Source organism: Bubalus bubalis, chromosome X (genome assembly GCF_019923935.1).
Source record: "Bubalus bubalis isolate 160015118507 breed Murrah chromosome X, NDDB_SH_1, whole genome shotgun sequence".
NCBI lineage: Eukaryota > Metazoa > Chordata > Mammalia > Artiodactyla > Bovidae > Bubalus > Bubalus bubalis.
The window spans coordinates 12,744,252-12,763,764 of record NC_059181.1 but is presented as its reverse complement, the minus strand read 5'-3'; the positions used below and the strand labels follow the sequence as shown (position 1 = coordinate 12,763,764).

Here is a 19,513-nt window from a genome sequence, read left to right as displayed (position 1 = left end):
AAAAGATGTCCTTTTCATCACAGAGGACTGGAATGAAAAAGTAGGAAGTTAAGAGATATATGGAGTAACAGGCAAGTTTGGCCTTGGAGTACAAAATGAAGCAGGGCAAAGGCTAACAGAGTTTTGCCAAAAGAACACACCGGTCATAGCAAACACCCTTTTCCAACAAGACAAGAGATGACTCTACACATGGACACCACCAGATGATCAATACTAAAATCAGACTGATCATATTCTTTGCAGTTGAAGACAGAGAAGCTCTATACAGTCAGTAAAATCAAGACCAGGAGCTGACAGTGGCTCAGATCATGAACTCCTTACTGCAAAATCCAGGCTTAAATTGAAGAAAGTTGTGAAAACCACTAAGCCATTCAGGTATGACCTAAGTCAAATCCCTTATGATCATACAGTGGAAGTGACAAACAGATCCAAGAGATTAGATCCAGTAGACAGAGTGCCTAAAGAATTATAGACAGAGGAGGCAATGACCAAAACTATGCCAAAGAAATAGAAACTGCAAGAAGGCAAAGTGGTTGTCTGAGGAGGCTTTACAAATAGCTGAGGAAAGAAGAGAAGCAAAAAACAAGGGAGAAAGGGAAAGATATACCCAATTGCATGCAGAGTTCCACAGAATAGCAAGGAGAGATAAGAAGGCCTTCTTAAATGAAAAATGCAAATAAACAGAGGAAAATAATAGTATGAGCAAGACTAAAGATCTCTTCAAGAAAATTGGAGATATCAAGGGAACATTTCTTGTAAGGATGGGCGTAATACAGCACAGAAACAGTAAGGACCTAACAGAAGCAGAAGAGACTTAAGAAGAGGTGGCAAGGGACTTCTCTGGTGGTCCAGTAGCTATGACTTTGAACTCCCAATGCAGGGGGCCTCAGTTCGATCTCTGGTCAGAAAACTAGATCCCACGTGCCACAACTAAGAGTTTTCATGCCACAACTAAAGACCTAGAGCAGTCAAATAAATAAATATTAAAAAAAAAAAAAAGAGGAAGTGGCAAGAATACACAGAAGAACTACACAAAAAAAGGTCTTATTGACTCAGATAAGTGTGGTCTGCTGCTTTCACTCACCTAGAGCCAAACATTCTGGAGTGTGAAGTCAAGTGGGCCTTAGGAAGCATTACTAAGAACAAAGCTAGGGGAGGTGACGTATTTCCAACTGAGCTATTTAAACTCCTAAAAGATGAGGCTGTTAAAGTGCTGGACTCAATATGCCAGCAAATTTGGAAAACAACAGTGGCCACAGGACTGGAAAAAGGTCAGTGTTCATTCCAATCCCTAAGAAGAGCAATGCCAAAGAATGTTAAAAGTACCATACAACTGTGCTCACTTCACATGCTAGCAAGGTTACACTCGAAATCCTTTAAACTAGGCTTCAGCAATGTGTGTACCAAGAAATTCCAGGTGTTCAAGGTGGATTTAGAAAAGGCAAAGGTACCAGACACCAAACTGCCAACCTTCATTGGGTCATGGAGAAAGCAAGGGAATTCCAGAAAAACATCTGCTTCTGCTTAATTGACTACACTAAAGCTGTGAATGTGTGGATCACAACAAACTATGGAAAATTGTTAAAGAGATGGGAATAAGCTACCAGCCTACTTGTCTCCTGAAAAACCTGTATGAAGGTCAAGAAGTGACAGTTAGAAAAGGACATGGAATAAAGGACTGGTTCAAAATTGAGAAAGAAGTACAACAAGGCTGGATACTGCCACCTTGCTTATTTAACTTATATCAGATCAGATCAGATCAGATCAGTCGTTCAGTCGTGTCCGACTCTTTGCGACCCCATGAATTGCAGGACGCCAGGCCTCCCTGTCCATCACCAACTCCCGGAGTTCACTCAGACTCATGTCCATCAAGTCAGTGATGCAATCCAGCCATCTCATCCTCTGTCGTCCCCTTCTCCGCTTGCCCCCAATCCCTCCCAGCATCAGAGTCTTTTCCAATGAGTCAACTCTTCACATCAGGTGGTCAAAGTACTGGAGTTTCAGCTTTAGCATCATTCCTTCCAAAAAAAATCCCAGGGCTGATCTCCTTCGGAATGGACTGGTTGGATCTCCTTGCAGTCCAAGGGACTCTCAAGAGTCTTCTCCAACACCTCAGTTCAAAAGCATCAGTTCTTCGGCGCTCAGCCTTCTTCACAGTCCAACTCTCACATCCATACATGACCACAGGAAAAACCATAGCCTTGACTAGACGAAGCTTTGTTGGCAAAGTAATGTCTCTGCTTTTGAATATGCTATCTAGGTTGGTCATAACTTTCCTTCCAAGGAGTAAGCATCTTTTAATTTCATGGCTGCAGTCACCATCTGCAGTGATTTTGGAGCCCAGAAAAATAAAGTCTGACACTGTTTCCACTGTTTCCCCATCTATTTCCCATGAAGTGATGGGACCGGATGCCATGATCTTCGTTTTCTGAATGTTGAGCTTTAAGCCAACTTTTTCACTCTCCACTTTCACCTTCATCAAGAGGCTTTTTAGTTCCTCTTCACTTTCTGCCATAAGGGTGGTGTCATCTGCATATCTGAGGTGATTGATATTTCTCCCTGCAATCTTGATTCCAGCTTGTGTTTCTTCCAGTCCAGTGTTAAGTTAAATAAACAGGATGACAATATACAGCCTTGACATACTCCTTTTACTATTTGGAACCAGTCTGTTGTTCCATGTCCAGTTCTAACTGTTGCTTCCTGACCTGCATACAAATTTCTCAAGAGGCATATCAGGTGATCTGGTATTCCCATCTCTTTCAGAATTTTCCACAGTTTATTGTGATCCACACAGTCAAAAGCTTTGGCATAGTCAATAAAGCAGAAAGAGATGTTTTTCTGGAACTCTCTTGCTTCTTTGATGATCCAGTGGATGTTGGCAATTTGATCTCTGGTTCCTCTGCCTTTTCGAAAACCAGCTTGAACATCAGGAAGTTCACGGTTCACATATTGCTGAAGCCTGGCTTTGAGAATTTTGAGCATTACTTTACTAGCATGTGAGATGAGTGCAATTGTGTGGTAGTTTGAGCATTCTTTGGCATTGCCTTTATTTGGGATTGGAATGAAAACTGACCTTTTCAAGTCCTGTGGCCACTGCTGAGTTTTCCAAATTTGCTGACATATTAAGTGCAGCACTTTCACAGCATCATCTTTCAGGATTTGAAAGAGCTCAACTGGAATTCTATCACCTCCACTAGCTTTGTGCGTAGTGATGCTTCCTAAGGCCCACTTGACTTCACATTCCAGGATGTCTGGCTCTAGGTCAGTGATCACACCATCGTGATTATCTGGGTCGTGAAGATTTTTTTGTACAGTTCTTCTGTGAATTCTTGCCATCTCTTCTTAATTATCTTCTGCTTCTGTTAGGTCCATACCATTTCTGTCCTTTAACGAGCCTATCTTTGCATGAAATGTTCCTTTGGTATCTCTGATTTTCTTGAAGAGATCTCTAGTCTTTCCCATTCTGTTGTTTTCCTCTATTTCTTTGCATTGATCGCTGAAGAAGGCTTTCTTATCTCTTCTTGCTATTCTTTATATGCAGAGTACATTATGTGAAATGCCAGGCTGGATGATTCACAAGCTGGAATCAAGACTACTGGGAGAAATATCAACAACCTTAGATATGCAGATGATACCACTCTAAGGCCACAAAATGAAGGGGAACAAAAGAACCTCTTGAGGAAGGTCAAAAAGGAGAGTGAGAAAGCTGGCTTGAAACTAAACATTCAGAAAACTAAGATCATGGCATCTGGTCCCATCACCTCATGGGAAATAGAAGGAGAAAAAGTGGAAGCAATGACAGATTTTATTTTCTTGGTCTCCAAAATCACTGCAGATGGGACCGCAGCCATGAAATTAAAAGATGCTTGCACCAATCATACTGTTCATGAACAGTCTCCAAAATCACTGCAGATGGTGATTGCAGCCATGAAATTAAAAGACGCTTACTCCTTGGAAGGAAAGTATGACCAACCTGGACAGCATATTAAAAAGCAAAGACATTACTTTGCCAACAAAGGTCCATCTAGTCAAGGCTATGGTTTTTCCTGTGGTCACGTATGGATGTGAGAGTTGGACTATAAAGAAAGCTGAATGCCGAAGAATGGATGCTTTTGAACTGTGGTGTTGGAGAAGACTCTTGAGAGTCTCTTGGACTGCAAGATCCAACCAGTCCATTCTAAAGGAGATCAGTCCTGGGTGTTTCATTGGTAGGACTGATGTTGAAGCTGAAACTCCAATACTTTGGCCACCTGATGCAAAGAATTAACTCATTGGAAAAGACCTTGATGCTGGGAAAGTTTGGGGGCAGGACGAGAAGGGGATGACAGAGGATGAGATGGTTGGATGGCATCACTGACTCGATGGACATGGGTTTGGGTGAACTCCAGGAGTTGGTGATGGACAGGGAGGCCTGGTGTGCTGTGGTTCACGGGGTCACAAAGAGTTGGACACGACTGAGTGACTGAACTGAACTGCACCAATCAATTTGATACACCATATTAACAAATTAAAAGATAAAAACCATATGATCATCTCAATAGATGCAGAGAAAGCTTCTGACAAAATTCAACAGCCATTTATGATAAAAAAAAAAAACTCTCCAGAAAGTAGGCACAGAAGGAACATACCTCAACATAATAAAGGCCACATACAATGAACCACAGCAAACATTATTCTCAATGGTGAAAAACTGAAAGCATTTCCCCTAAGATCAGGAACAAGACAAGGGTGCCCACTCTCACCACTACTATTCAACACAGTTTTGGAAGTCCTAGCCACAGCAATCAGAGAAGAAAAAGAAATAAAAGGAATCCAGATTGAAAAAGAAGTAAAACTATTTGCAGACGACATGAATTCTTGACATAGAAAACCCTAAAGATGCCACCAGAAAATCGTTAGAGCTAATCAATGAATATAGTAAAGTTGCAGGATAAAAAATTAATACACAGAAATCCCTAGCATTCCTATACACTAACAATGAGAAATCAGAATGAGAAATTAAGGAGAGAATCTCATTCACCATTGCAAACAAAAGAATAAAACACTTAGGAATAAATTTACCTAGAAAGACAAAAGACCTGTATGCAGAAATTTATAAGACACTGATAAAGAAATCAAAGACAATACAAACAGATGAGAGATGTACCATGTTTGGATTGGAAGAGTCAATATTGTGAAAATGACTATACTACCCAAAACAATCTACAGATTCAGTGCAATCTCTATCAAACTACCAATGGTATTTTTCACAGAACTAGAAAAAATAATTTCACAATTTGTATGGAAACACAAAAGACACCAAATAGCCAAAGCAATCTTGAGGGAAAAAAAAATGGAGATGGAGGAATCAAGCTTCCTGACTTCAGACTATACTACAAAGCTACAATCATTAAGATAGTATGGTACTGACACAAAAACAGAAATATATACCAATGGAACAAGATAGAAAGCCTGGAGATAAATCCACACACCTATGGGCACCTTACCTCTGACAAAGGAGGCAAAAATATACAATGGAGAAAAGACAATCTGTTCAATAAGTGGTGCTGGGAAAACTGGTCAGCTATGTGTAAAAGAATGAAATTAGAATACTTCCTAACACAATACACAAAAATAAGCTCAAAATGGATTTAAGACCTAAATGTAAGACCAGAAACTATAAAATTCTTAGAGGAAAACATAGGCAGAACACTCTTTGACATAAATCACAAGATCCTCTATGACCCACCTCCTAGAGTAATGGAAATAAAAACAAAAATAAACAAATGGGACCTAATTAAACTTAAAAATTTTTGCACAACAAAGGAAACTATAAGCAAGGTGAAAAGACAACCCTCAGAATGGGAGAAAATAATAGCAAATGAAACAACCGACAAAGGATTAATCTCTAAAAGATACAAGTTCATGCAGCTCAATACCAGAAAAGCAACCAACCCAATCAAAAAGTGGGCAGAAGACCTAAACAGATATTTCTCCAAAGAAAACATACAGATGGCTAACAAACGCATGAAAAGATGCTGGTCATCACTCATTATTAAAGCAATGCAAATCAAAGCTCAATGAGGTATCATCTCACACTTTTTGGAATGGTTATCATCAAAAAGTCCACAGACAATACATGCTGGAGAGGATATGGAAAAACTGGACCCTCTTGTTGGTGGGAATGCAAACTGATACAGCCACTATGTATGGAGATTCCTTAAAAAACTAGGAATAAAACTATAATATGACCCAGCAATCCCACTATTGAGCATATATCCTGAGGAAACCAGAACTGAAAAAGACACATGTACCCCAATGTCCACTGCAGTACTATGTATAATAGCTAAGACATGGAAGCAATCTAGATGTCCATCAGCAAATGAATGGATAAGGAAGTTGTGGTACATATATATAATGGAATATTACTCAGCTACAAAAAGGAATGCATTTGAGTCAGTTCTAATGAGGTGGATGAATCTAAAGCCTATTATACATAGTGAAGTAAGTTAAAAAGAGAAAGACAAATATTGTATATTAACACATATATACGGAATCTAAAAGATGGTACTGATGATCCGACATGCAGGGCAGCAAAGGAGACACAGACAGAAAGAACAGACTTTTGGACTCAGTGGGAGGGAAGGGTAGGATGATTTGAGAGAATAGCATTGAAACATATACATTACCATATATAAAATAGATAGCCAGTGGGAGTTTGATGTATGATGCAGGAAAGCCAAAGCCAGGACTATGTGACAACCTGGAGTGATGGGGTAGGGAAGGAGGTGAGAGAGGTATTCAGGAGGGAGGGGACACATGCATGCCTATGGATGATTCATGTTGATGTATGGCAGAACCCATCACAGTATTGAAAAGCAATTATCCTCCAATCAAAATAATTTAATGTAAAAAAAAATATATATATATATGGAATCTAGAAAGATGATACTGATGATCCTGTTCACAGGGGAGCAAAGGAGACGCAGACATAAAGGACAGACTTTTGGATACAGCAGGGGAAGGAGAGGGTGGAACAATTTGAGAGAATAGCATTGAAACATATACATACCATACGTAAAACAGACAGCCAATGGGAATTTGCCGTATGATGCAGGAACCTAAAGCCAGTGCTCTGTGACAACCTAGAAGGGTGGGATGGGGAGGGAGGTTTAAAAGGGAGGGGACATATGTATACCTATGACTGATTCATGCTGATGTATGGCAGAAACACCACAGTATTGCAAAGCAATTATCCTCCAATTAAAAACAAATTTAAAAAAAAGACACTTGCTCCTTGGAAGGAAAGCTATGACAAACCTAAACAGTGTATTAAAAAGCAGACATCACTTTCCAACAAAGGTCCGTATAGTCCAAGCTATGGTTTTTCCTGTAGTCATGTACAGATGTGAATTTGGACCATAAAGAAGGCTGAGGGATGAAGAATTGATGCTTTCAAACTGTGATACTGGAGAAGACTCTTGAGAGTCCCTTGGACTGCAAGGAGATCAAACCAGTCGATCCTAAAGGAAATCAACCCTGAATATTCATTAGAAGGACTGGTGCCTAAGCTCCAATATTTTGGCCACCTGAAGCAAAGAACTGACTCACTGGAAAAGACCCTGAAGCTTGGAAAGATTGAAGGTAAATGAGATGGTTAGACAGCATCACTGACTCAATGGACATAAATTTGAGCAAACTCCAGGAGATAGTGGAGGACAGAGGAGCCTGGCGTGCTGCAGTCCATGGGGTTGAAAAGATTCGGATACAATTGAGTGACTGAAAAACAACAAAGCAGCCAAGTGTGGTCCTGTAAGGCAATGTAACAGGATATATGATCAGAGGGGTAATAAATGGAAGATCAGATCATGTAGCACTTTGCAAGCCAGTGTAAGTCTCTGGCTTCCATTTGAGTTAAGGTGGAGAGCTATTGAAGGGTTTTGAACAGAAAAGTGACATGATCTAACTTAGGTCTTGAAAGGATCACTCTGGTGGCTCAGTGATGAAGAATCCACCTGCCAATGCAGGAGACATGTGTTCGATCCCTGGTCTGGGAAGATCCCACATGTCAAGGAACAACTAAGTCCTTACGCCGCAACTACTAAGCCCACGCTCTAAAGCCAAAAACCACAACTACTGAAGCCCAAGTGCCCTAGAGCCCATGCTCCGCAACAAGAGAAGCCACCACAATGAAAAGCCCAAGAACCAGAGAGTAGAGCCCACTTGCTGAAACTAGAGAAAAGCCCACGCAGCAATGAAGACCCAGTACAGCTAAAAATAAATAAAGTTTTTAAAAAAAATCCCTAGGTGACAAGGCCTGAGAGAAGATGCCCAGCAAGTAGGACTTAAAAAAAATAAAAATAAAAAAGATCACTCTGGTTACTGTGTGAAGAATAGTCTGTAGGGAGAAAAGGGCAGAAGCTGGGAGGCCAGAATATGAGGTTCTTGGCAATGATCCAGACAAAAATGACGGTGACTTTGATTTGTATGGTGGCAGGGCATATGGTAGAGAGTGATTAGACTCTACATAGATCTTGATGGTATAGACAAAAGGGTTTGCAAGTGAGATTAAATTTGAAGTGAGATGGGAAAAAGAATCAAGTATGATTTCTTCCATTTTTCTCTCCATTTTAGGCCTAAATGTAGAAAGATGTACAATTTTGTAGAAATATGTAAAATGTACATTTTAGGCCTAAATGTAGAAAGAAAAATGTGGAAAGATGAGGTTGCCCTTATCTGAGACAAGGAAGATAAGGAAGACTAAGAAAGGCGAGGACACAGGCAGAACAGGACTGAGATACCTATTAGACATCTAAATGGACATGTTTTGCAGGAAGACTGGGAGTTTGAAAGAAAAGTCTGGACTAGGGATATAAATTTGAAAGTCATCTAGGTTATCGACCATATTTAAAGTCATTAGATTAAATGAGATCACCCGAGTGGTGATAATGAATAGAAACATCCACAAACTGAGGCGTGTGGAACACCCATGTTTAGAAGTCTAAGAGATGAGATCTAGCAAAGGTGACTGGGAAGGGGTGACCAGTGAGGTAAGAAACAAAATCAGGAGAGAGTGGCATCCTAAAAGCTGGGAGGACAAAAAACAAAACCAAAAAACTGGGAGGGGTAATCACTTCCACAAGGAGAAGAGGTACTGGAGAGAGCACCTAGGGACATATTTTCTAAGAGTTTTTCTTTTTTCTATAAAAGAAAGCACAGAAATGGGAGTAGCTGAGGTGGAAAAGAGATTAAGAGATGATTTTTTAAGAATGAGAAAAATTACAGCATGTTTGTATGCTGACAGGAATGATCCAATAGAGAGAAAGTAGATACAAATGAAGGAGAAAGAAGGGAGTTGTTAGGGTACTTTCCTTGAATAGGTAACAGCAGGTGGTTGGGTGTCAGGAATGCAGACAAGTCATCTAGGGCAGGAGTTCTCAACCAGGGCACTAGTGACTTTGGGGGCACAGATATTTCTTGTGGTGGGGGCTGTTCTGTGCATTGTAGAATGTTTCACTGCATCTCTCCTCTCTACGCACCGGATGCTAGCAGCACACTAGCCCCACCACCCCAGTCATGACAGCCCAGAGCATCGCCAGACATCGCCAAATAGCCCCCAGGGAATATTTTGGGTTGTAACAACTTGGGGAATGGTGCTATCGGCATCTAGTGAGTAGAGGCCAGGGATGCTGTGAAACGTCTCACATTACACAGGACAGCTCCCCCACGACAGAGCTCCCCAGTTCCAAATGTCAACGGGGCTGTGTTCAGAAAGCCCTAATCTAGAGGCAGGGCCAGGTCTAGAGCTAAAAGGGCACAAATGCAGGCAAGTGAGCAGATGTGAGGGGTACTACCCCTCTTCAGGTTGCTTCCATTTTTTATTTTTTTCCCATGGAAATAAGGAAGCAAGGTCATCAGTTGTAGGTGAGGTTGGGGCAGGAGGTACAGGAAATTTAGGGAGAGAAGACAAGAACCCGTCCTCTAGGTGAGGTGGAAAATGACTGAACAGGGAAAGCAGACATAATTCTGGGCTGCATTAAGAACACGCTGAGGTACTCCGTCAAGAATTTAATGTGAAATCAGTAGGCCTGAAGGTGTGCTCCTCCTGGGGCCATATTCAGAGATGGATTGGGAAAGAGTTGGATTTAACAAACTGGTTTTGCCAACAAGGACAAGCAACCAAGAGGCAAAGGAGTGATAAAAATGACCACAGAACTTGAACTGGCTAAGAAGACAGAGGGATGTAAGCGACTGTGAAAAGGTAGGTGGGCAAAAAGTAACAAATACCTATTCTGGGGCTTCCCTGGTGGCTCAGTGGCAAAGAATCTGCCTGCCGATACAGGAGACATGGGTTTGATCCCTACGTTGGGAGGATCCCACATGGTGGAGAGCAACTAAGCCCATGCATCCCAACTACTCAGCCTGTCCTCTAGAGCCGGGAAGCCACAACTATTGAGCCCACATGCCCTAGAGCCCGTACTCTGCAACAAGAGAAGCCACCACAGCATCCAAGAGTAGCCCCTGCTCTCTGCAACTAGAGGAAAGCCCACAAGGCAACAAAGACCCAGCACTGCCAAAAAAAATAAATAAATTTGTTTTAGAAAAAACACCCATTCCAACAGACTAGTTTCAAATGTCTTGATGAGCTGTAAAAAGGGAAAAATAAGGTGAACTCTGTCATACTAAGGTAACCACTCCCTTTCCTTAGTGAATACTTGAAAAAACACTGAAGGAGTACAATCACATTTAAATGAAATCATGTCAGTGGAGCTTCCTAAGTCAGCTCAATGTTTGGGGCCGTGGTTTCCTTGGTTGAGTCACCCTCCATCAGTGAGGCCTAATGCTGGGGAAACCATACCAAATTTCTGAGAAATCAGAGGACTCAAAAAGTTTAAAGAGACTTCTCGTCTTTATTTGCTAGTGTATCTATTTCTCTGGTAGTTGTTCAGTGATTATTGGCAGACCTGGGGGCAACAGGCCTCACAAATCTAACTGACTAGACTGAAGTGCAAGGTGAAATTGTGGCCAACTGTGGCACTAGCCATGACGCTAGTAGTGTCAAGGTCAAAGTCATCAACAGTGATTGGCTACAGGCTATTGGTTCCAGCTTTTGAGGATTTCATTTAAAAAATTACAAAAGAGGGTGGCAGGAAGGCACAAAAGAAACAGAACATATATAAACTTCTAGCCGATTCACGCTGTTGTACAGCAGAAACCAACACAACATTGTAAAGCAATTATCTTCCAGTTGAAACAAATTATACAAGACAAGATATTATAAGAGACCAATGGCACTCTTAATACAAACATGCAGCCTTTAGGAATAAGGGCCTCCCCAAATCACATGGCTATCAGAAAGCTGAGTATGAGCCCCACCCTGCCACTCACCAACAGAATGGTCTCGGCAAGGCACTGGAACTCTTCAGCTTCAACTTCTTCAGCTGAAAAATGGAGACAGTAGTAGTTACCATGGCTACCTCATAGGACTGGATGTGAAAATGCTTTGCAAACCATATAGCACTTAACTAATAACAGAGACTGTGAATACACCTTGAAGGCAGCTGGGGAGTGTAACAGAAGTCTCCTTCCTTTTCACTAAAGGCAGAATCCTATGTCGCGTGCATCAGAGGTGCACCAGCCTCTTTTCTATGTGTGGGAACCTGGCCAAAGCCTGCACGTGGCAAACCAACCCTTAGAGCAAGGGCAGACAGAAAGCTCAAGAAAGGGCAAAGCATTCTGTAGAGACAAACCAAAACACATCCGGCAGGTGCAATTTAGGCCTAATTCTTGGCAGCCTTGTTTTCAACTGACAAGGGTTTGGAAACAGGTGAAATACACTCATTACTAGGCATCGTGGGAGTCATTATGGCACACTGGCAAGGAACACAGACTTTCCATGAATTCATCCTCTGGCTAGTGGCTGTCCACTCATAGTCATCCCATGGCTCACACTCTCAGTGTCAAGTGCTCAAGAGGCCTCTGGAAATGTTATCAACAAAAAGGCATTCTGGAAGGGGCCCATGTAAACATTACAGGGAGGTAATTAGGATACAGGAAACCTGGTACTAGAGAACCTAACCCCGCCCCTAACTACTCCTGTGGAAAAACTTAACACGGCAGGTAAGTGCCTCCATTTTCTCAACCTGGAAAGTAGAGATAACACTTAGACCCAGAGGGGAAAGCAAGGGTGTCTAGTTCAACCCACACATTTCACAAAGGCAGATACAGAGGCTTGGGAGGTGAACTGACATTCAAGACTAGACAGCTAGTGAGTAGCCAAGGCAGCACTAGAATCCAGATAACCACCCTCAGATTAGTGCACCTTCCACCCACCTGTTTCTTCCAGGGGGCCTTCCCAGGAAGACAGGAGTTGGCCGAAAGGGATGCTTTCATACAATCAGTATCGTTTCTCCATTATTTTGCCAGCCTCAGAGGAAGACGCCTGGGAAGAGGACAGCCATAGCCTTCAGCTATGTCCAACTCACCACTTAAAAAGGCCCCTCAAATGGTTTTAAGTGGGTTTTCAAGCTTGAGGATGGCGAGCAATCCTAGGATAAGGAAGACCCATCCAGAAGCACTGGGGAAAACAAACGGCACCGACAATGAAAACCAGGAAAAAAGAGCACACACACGCCCTTCATAATGGATGATCCCAGCACTTTTTGGGGACCACAGTCCTGGAAGCACAGCAGCAGGCTCATGGGCTGCACTCCCTCGGGCCGCGCTGGGTTTAATGCTCTCCTGTCATGATTTTGGAATTTTTAGTAACTTAAGATCAAGGAATCTGATATTTTCCTTTTGCATTGGGCCCCTCAAATCTTGTGGCCGGTCCTGCCTCACCCCCGCCGCACCCCACCCCCAGCCATAAAGGGGCGGCTGGTCTCTACTGCCCCCGTCCCTCCCCAGACAAATAAGCTCAAACAAAAGCCCCTGGGGCTTCAGGAGGGGAAGGATGTAGTGGAAAAGGTCTGGGGAGCATTAGGAGTCTGTATCCTAGGGCAAGAGGCCGACTGACCAGCTGCCTTTTCCATAGCTGACAAAAGAAAGATCAATATAAAAATGACCCCCCCGCCCTGGGCCACCCCACCACCCCAGCCCCGCGCTGCCTGAGTCTTTGCCTGGCGTGATGCTCCTGTGCGCCCTGCTCCGGACTCAAGGCTTCCAGTACTGACGGAAGCGGCTCAGTGTGCCCGTGGGGAAAGTGGGGAAGTGCGAGTCCCTCACAAGCTGAGGGAATCTACTAGAAGGGGCCGCACCTCGGGCACTGTCCGCTTCCGCCCACCGGGCCGATCTCGCGAACGCCGCGGCTGCGGGAAAGTTTAGGGATGGTTGACTAGTGGCGCGGCGCTCTCGCCAGGAGGGTAACCTCTCGCCTCGGCCTCCCCGGGTCTCAAGGGCGAAAAACCTAGAGAACACGGAGGGCGAGGGCTCCAGACGTCGGAGCCGGAGCCCGGAGCCGGGAGCTCGGCGCCGGGCCGCGAACACCAAATCCCACAGGCGGCGCGGGGCCACGGTGGGGGCGGAGTTACGGCGTAGGGGCGGGGTTTCAGCAGAGGCTCTGGTTCTCTTGTGACACTATGAATAAAGTAACGACGCGAGTGTTCTGTATAGAGGTTCCGTAGTGTAGTGGTTATCACGTCTGCTTTACACGCAGAAGGTCCTGGGTTCGAGCCCCAGTGGAACCAAGCCGGGAAGGTTTTTTTTTTCATTCTTAACGATGGGAAAGAAAATACGAGGTGCTTTTCGTTCTCTGTTAAAATTTTTTTTTTTCATTTTTCTCTAGTTTCTGGCATGTTTTTATAACAGAAGTGTAGTGACAAATACCCTCTCCTTCCATCCCCACCGCCCTCGCCCGACCTAGGAAACTGCAAAAGTGGGGGTCTGGCCGGGCCCGGGTCCTACCCCCACGTCTCCTTCGGTACTCGAGCAACCTAGGGAAATCCAGCGCTCGTGGAAACCAACATCACCCGGAGCCGCCCTTCCCCTACAAACCAGGGCAGCCCGCCCCCCCGCCGCGCCGCAGCGTCTCCAACTAAAATATAGTATAGAAGTGCTTTGACTGCAGTTCTATTATTAAGGTTTATTATTATTATTTCTACTACTAAATTTTTTTTCCCCATTAAACTCTAAAATACAGAGCAGAGGAAAAAAATAGTCCTTTTCTTTGTAGTGCTGCAGTAGGGTTTGTTGAATAGACTTTAAATAGACCGTCATCTGTTTAATGAAGAATAAAATAAAAAGGTATGAAAAAGCCATGCATAGTATAGAGTAAGCGTCAGGCTTGTGGACACCCCCAAAATGCTAACTGAATGATTAAACATTACTGTAGTTCCTTTTTGTTCCTGTGTATTAATTCATCGCTTTTGAAAGGGTGGGGGGGGGCTTATTGTTATCTTTTTAATATTGACCTTTTTCATCTTCGACAAGAGGAATGAAGCAAAGGTGTCTGGGATCCTGGGGCACTGAGGTGGGATAATGGTTGCTGCTGCTGCTAAGTCACGTCAGTCGTGTCCGACTCTGTGTGACCCCATAGACTGCTGCCCACCAGGCTCCCCCGTCCCTGGGATTCTCCAGGCAAGAACAGTGGAGTGGGGTGCCATTTCCTTCTCCAATGCATGAAAGTGAAAGGTGAAAGGGAAGTCACTCAGTCGTCTCCGACCCTCAGCGACCCCATGGACTGCAGACTACCAGGCTCCTCCGTCCATGGGATTTTCCAGGCAGGAGTACTGGAGTGGGGTGCCATTGCCTTCTCCGGGGATAATGGTGGCCAAGAACTAAAAAGGGAAGGGGAAACTCAGTATTTTTCTCTGCATCTTTCCACATTGTTTTTGTTCATACAGGGGGTAAATTTGTGTCCATTTCTAACTCAGGAGTGTAACACGATTGTCCCTGTTGTTATAATCACTTCATTAACTTAAAAAAAAAACTTCACTGTTTTTAAGTGTATAGTTCAGAAATGCTAAGTATAGTCACATTGTTGTGAAAAAGATCTCCACAACTTTTTTATGAAACTCTGATCCATTAAGCAACTCCCCTTACCCCCATCAACTTTATTCTTAATGGCTGTACAGTAATAATAAATAATTATGTTCAACATTATTTATATATATATATCTCATCCCATTTAAGCCTCAAACTAACTCTATGAAGTGAAGTGAAAGTCGCTCAGTCTTGTTCGACTCTTTGTGACCAGTTCCCTTCTCCAGGGGATTTTCCCAATCCAGGGATTGAACCCAGGTTCCCGCATTGCAAGTAGATTCTTTTTTTTTTTTTTTTTTTTTGCAAGTAGATTCTTTACCAGCTGAATCACAAGGGAAGCCCAGGAATACTGAAGTGGGGGTAGCCTATCCCTTCTGGAGTGGGTAGCCTAATCCTATAACTCTATGAAGTAGGCATTATTTTCACCATCTTCCAGAGGAGAAAACTGAGGCATAGAGACCTTACCTGTCTTTCTCAAGGCCACATTACCACTGGTTGAGCTGGGATTTGCATCCAGTCCAGTCTGTCTTGGGAATCTGAGTTCTTAAACCTGCTTGGTGTTCTGAATCCCCACCTTGATGACCATGTAGATTGTTTCCAATTTTGTCTTGTTATAACAACACAGCAATGTAAATGTTTGTCTGTAACTGACCACCCTCCCAATTTACTGTTTTCCTGAGTAAATAGGCATAAACATGATGCCAACTTGCTTTCTGAGAGGGGAATCCAGGTCATTTTCATAGAATTCAAGAAGTTAGTGCTTACTTGGCAGGAAATTGCTCAAGGTCACCCCCTAGAAGATGATGGCAGAGAAAGGATTAAGACCTGGGTCTTCTGATGCTAGTTTCTATTTTCCTCCTCTGCTTCGCTTACATTTAAACATAGAATAATGCCAGTATCTTCCTTTGCTAAACCGACCTCAGTTGACATTAGCTTCCTCTCTGAGACTTGTTGAGGCAGGTAACTATGTGGGTTAATTTAGCGGGGCTCAGCCAAAGCCCTAAGAACTAAATGGAATAAGATGCTTAATGAGGCCAGTGCTTAAGTTAAGCTTCTGTTCCTAGGAAAGCTCTCCACTTTGATAAGGAAGAGCAGCAGCCAAGGACAAGGGGAGAATGCCACGCAAGATAGAAGGCTTCTTGTTTTTACTTCTCTTTGGCTATGAAGGTATGTGCTATCAAACCATTAGCACTCATTAAATACTTAATAATGCAATTGAATTAATCATATGGCTGATTAATAGAAATGCAACCAGAATAATTAAAATATTACTAATTAGCAAAGGATCCTAATTACTTAATATGTGTTATTAATGAACAATAGTTTTCTTTGTGTGATGCGGTCCTCTTTGTCTCACCATTGGCTTTCGGGTTCTGTGAGGAGCCATCTAAAGTTCAAAGGATGCTAAAAATGGGACAGAAAGAAGGAAGAGTCTCAAAATTGTGTAAAATAACTATAAATTGCAACAATTAAGAAAGTCTGGTATATTCTTGAACGTTTTTAGGAGCCAAAATTAGGGTGATGATAGAATTTAATCTTCCAAACCAGGACACTACTGAGAGTGGCAGAGGATGCTATTAATAATTCTACTGGGACAACAGGTGTAAACCAGGACTGTCCCAGGCAAATCGGGATGTGAGGTCACCCTAGTTTAAATATGGATTAACATAACATGCCGAATACCACTGGACACTAAGAAAGCATAATCCAACTGAGAGTCAGGAATCCCCAAAGGCTCAATACACTCAATCATTTTAAAATTTCTAAATATAGCCTGGGCAGAGTGAAATGCTTAATTAAGGAGAAATTAAAGGCAAATCTCTAAAATGTCATCCAATTCAAATTTTAAATTCGATGTCAATCTTTCAAATCATGCTCTTTCGTGGCTCTCTCATCTTTCAAGGACCCATTAACTCAGAATTCCTTTTTAGGTTTTTACATACATTAGAAATTGGTTCTTTGTGGTCACTGTATATTTATGCGTGTTACACGAAATAAATAAGGAGGGCAGGAAGAAGGAGGCTTCACTCTGCCAATGACCTGGTAGACAGACAACAACAAAACTCACACGGAGTCAGAATTCCTGATTTAAATCATTTTCTTCTCTGCTAAGCTGCTAAGTCACGTCAGTTGTGTTCGACTCTGTGCGACCCCACAAGCGGCAGCTCACCAGGCTCCCCCGTCCCTGGGATTCTCCAGGCAAGAACACTGGAGTGGGTTGCCATTTCCTTCTCCAATGCATGAAAGTGAAAACTCAAAGTCAAGTCGCTCAGTCGTGTCCGACTCTTAGCGACGCCATGGACTGCTCTACTCTCTCATTATTTTATTGGTAGAATACTCACTTTCATGATTCCCCAATCTTACAACTTTTGTTATTTAGTCACATTTCTCAATATTTGGGAAGACCTATAAAAATATAACTCCAAGGTTATTTTGCAAACACCCAAGATAAATTTCTAAGTAGGGATCTTTTAGATCCATTATCTGTTTGCAAATAAACAATTGCAATTGTTTCCTTGTAATTAAGAATCAGCAACTCCCCCAAGGACCCCTTAAAGATGCCTTGAGGTGGGCATCATAAGGAGCTGGAAAAGCTCAGTTGGGAGAGCATTAGCCTGAAGATCTAAAGGTCCCTGGTTCCATCCCGGGTTCTGGCAGATTCAGTGTTTTCATCTACATTGAAGAGAAAGTGCAATTCTTGCAACCTCACGATCTGAGCTCTCTCAAGGATGTCTTAGCTTACATCCAGGAGGAGGAGTCCTATGTCTAATAAAAGAAAGTGTTGGTCGCTCAGTCGTGTCTGACTCTGTGACTCCATGGACCACAGTCCACCAGGCTCGCTCTGCCCGGGAAGGGGTGGGTTGCCAGGGGATCTTCCCAACCCAGGAATCGAACCCAGGTCTCCCGCATTGCGGGCATATTCTTTACTATCTGAGCCACAAGGCATTGCAATTGTTCCTTTACAATTAAGAAATAGACACGCCTCTGAAAAATTCTTTAAGATACCTTGAAGAGAGGGTTACCAAGGTAGCCAGAATACCTCAGTTGGGAGAGCGTTAGACTGAAGATCTAAATGCTCCCTGGTTTGATCCCGGGTTCTGGCAGGGTCAGTGTTTTCATCTACATATAAGCAAAGGGGCAATTCTTGCAACTTCGCGATCTGAGGTCTCTCAAAGAGCAAGTGTTTTAGCTTACATCCAGGAGTCGTCCTGCATCCAGTGAAAGAAACTGTTAGTTGCTCACTCGTGTCCGACTCTGTGGTTCCATGGACCACAGTCCAACAGGCAAGAACACTAGAGTGGGTTGCCATGCCCGTCTCTCCTGAGGATCTTCCCAACCCAGGGATCGAACTCAGGTCTCCAGCATTTCCAACATACTCTTTACTATCGGCTCCACCAGGCATTCCAATTATTACCTTATGATTAAGAACCAGCGACTCCTCTGAGAAACTCTTGAAGATGCATTGAGGGACCTTCCACAGGGCAGCCGGAATAGATCAGTTAGGAGAGCGTTAGACTGAAAATCTAAATGTTCCCGGTTCAATTCGGGGTTCTGGCGAAGCCGCTGTTCCTGTCCACATCCCAAGGAAAGGCTCACTTCTTGCAACCTCGCGATCTGAACGCTCTCAAAGAGCAAGTGTTTCAGCTTACATACAGGAGTCCTATCTCCAGTGAAAGAAAATGGTCTCACAGTCGTGGCCGACACTGTGACTCCATGGACCACAGTCCACCCGGCTCGGTCCTTCTGTGGAATTCTCCAGGCAAGAATACTGGAGTGGGTTGCCATTAGCTTCGCCAGGGGATCTTCCCAACCCAGGAACTGAACCCATGTCTCGCGCACTATGGGCATATTCTTTACTATCTGAGCCACCAGGCATTGCAGTTATTCCCTTACAATGAAGAAGCAGGGAAGCCTCTGAGAAACTCTTGAAGATACATTGAGGGCGGGGCTCACCAAGGAGCCGGAATAGCTCAGTTGGGAGAGCGTTAGACTGAAGTTCTAAAGGTCCCTGGTTCAATCCCGGGTTCTGGCAGCCCAATTGTTTTCATCTACATCCAAGGAAGTGGCATCAACATCAAAGGAAAGGCGCAATTCTTGCAATCTTGCAAAGAGCAAGTGTTTTAGCTTACATCCAGGAGGAATCCTATATCCAGTGAAAGAAAATGTTAGTCGCACAGTCGTATCCGACTGTGTGACTCCATGGACCACAGTCCACCAGGCTCGGTCTGTCCGTGGAATTCTCCAGGCAAGAATACTGGAGTGGGTTGCCATTTCCCTCTCTCCTGAGGATCTTCCCGACCGTGGGGTCGAACCTAGGTCTCAGCACTGCGGGCATATTCTTTACTATCTGAGCCGCCAGGCATTGCAATTGTTCCCTTACAATGAAGAAGCAGGGACGCCTCTGAGAAACTCTTTAAGATACATTGAGAGTGGGGCTCACAGGGAGCCCGAATAGCTCAGTTGGCAGAGTGTTAGACTGAGGATCTAAAAGTCCCTGGTTTGATCCTGGGTTCCAGCAGAGCTATTGTTTTCATCTACATCCAAGTTCAGTTCA

General features: G+C 43.4%; 1 long non-coding RNA gene and 4 other non-coding genes across 6 annotated transcripts in view; 4 read left to right on the top strand and 1 right to left on the bottom strand.

The window, feature by feature from the left end:
- The window catches only part of LOC123331727, a 29,594-nt gene extending 16,220 nt beyond the window's left edge, over nucleotides 1-13,374 (bottom strand). The window contains exons 1-3 of one of the 2 annotated variants that reach the window (XR_006548468.1): nucleotides 13,236-13,374; nucleotides 12,313-12,421; nucleotides 11,368-11,420 (exon numbers count right to left, since the gene is read on the bottom strand). This is a non-coding gene — a long non-coding RNA (uncharacterized LOC123331727). Of the gene's footprint in view, nucleotides 1-11,367; nucleotides 11,421-12,312; nucleotides 12,557-13,235 lie in introns of both variants that reach the window. The other variant, XR_006548469.1, reaches the window with a different exon arrangement.
- Nucleotides 13,375-13,591: 217 nt separating this feature from the next.
- Nucleotides 13,592-13,664, top strand: TRNAV-UAC. The gene has a single exon. It is a non-coding gene; the product is annotated as a tRNA-Val (tRNA).
- Nucleotides 13,665-17,542: 3,878 nt separating this feature from the next.
- TRNAF-GAA lies at nucleotides 17,543-17,615 on the top strand. Its single transcript has one exon. It is a non-coding gene; the product is annotated as a tRNA-Phe (tRNA).
- A 373-nt stretch (nucleotides 17,616-17,988) lies between these two features.
- Nucleotides 17,989-18,062, top strand: TRNAF-GAA. The gene has a single exon. It is a non-coding gene; the product is annotated as a tRNA-Phe (tRNA).
- Nucleotides 18,063-18,918: 856 nt separating this feature from the next.
- On the top strand, nucleotides 18,919-18,991 carry TRNAF-GAA. The gene has a single exon. It is a non-coding gene; the product is annotated as a tRNA-Phe (tRNA).
- The last annotated feature ends 522 nt before the right edge of the window (nucleotides 18,992-19,513 follow it).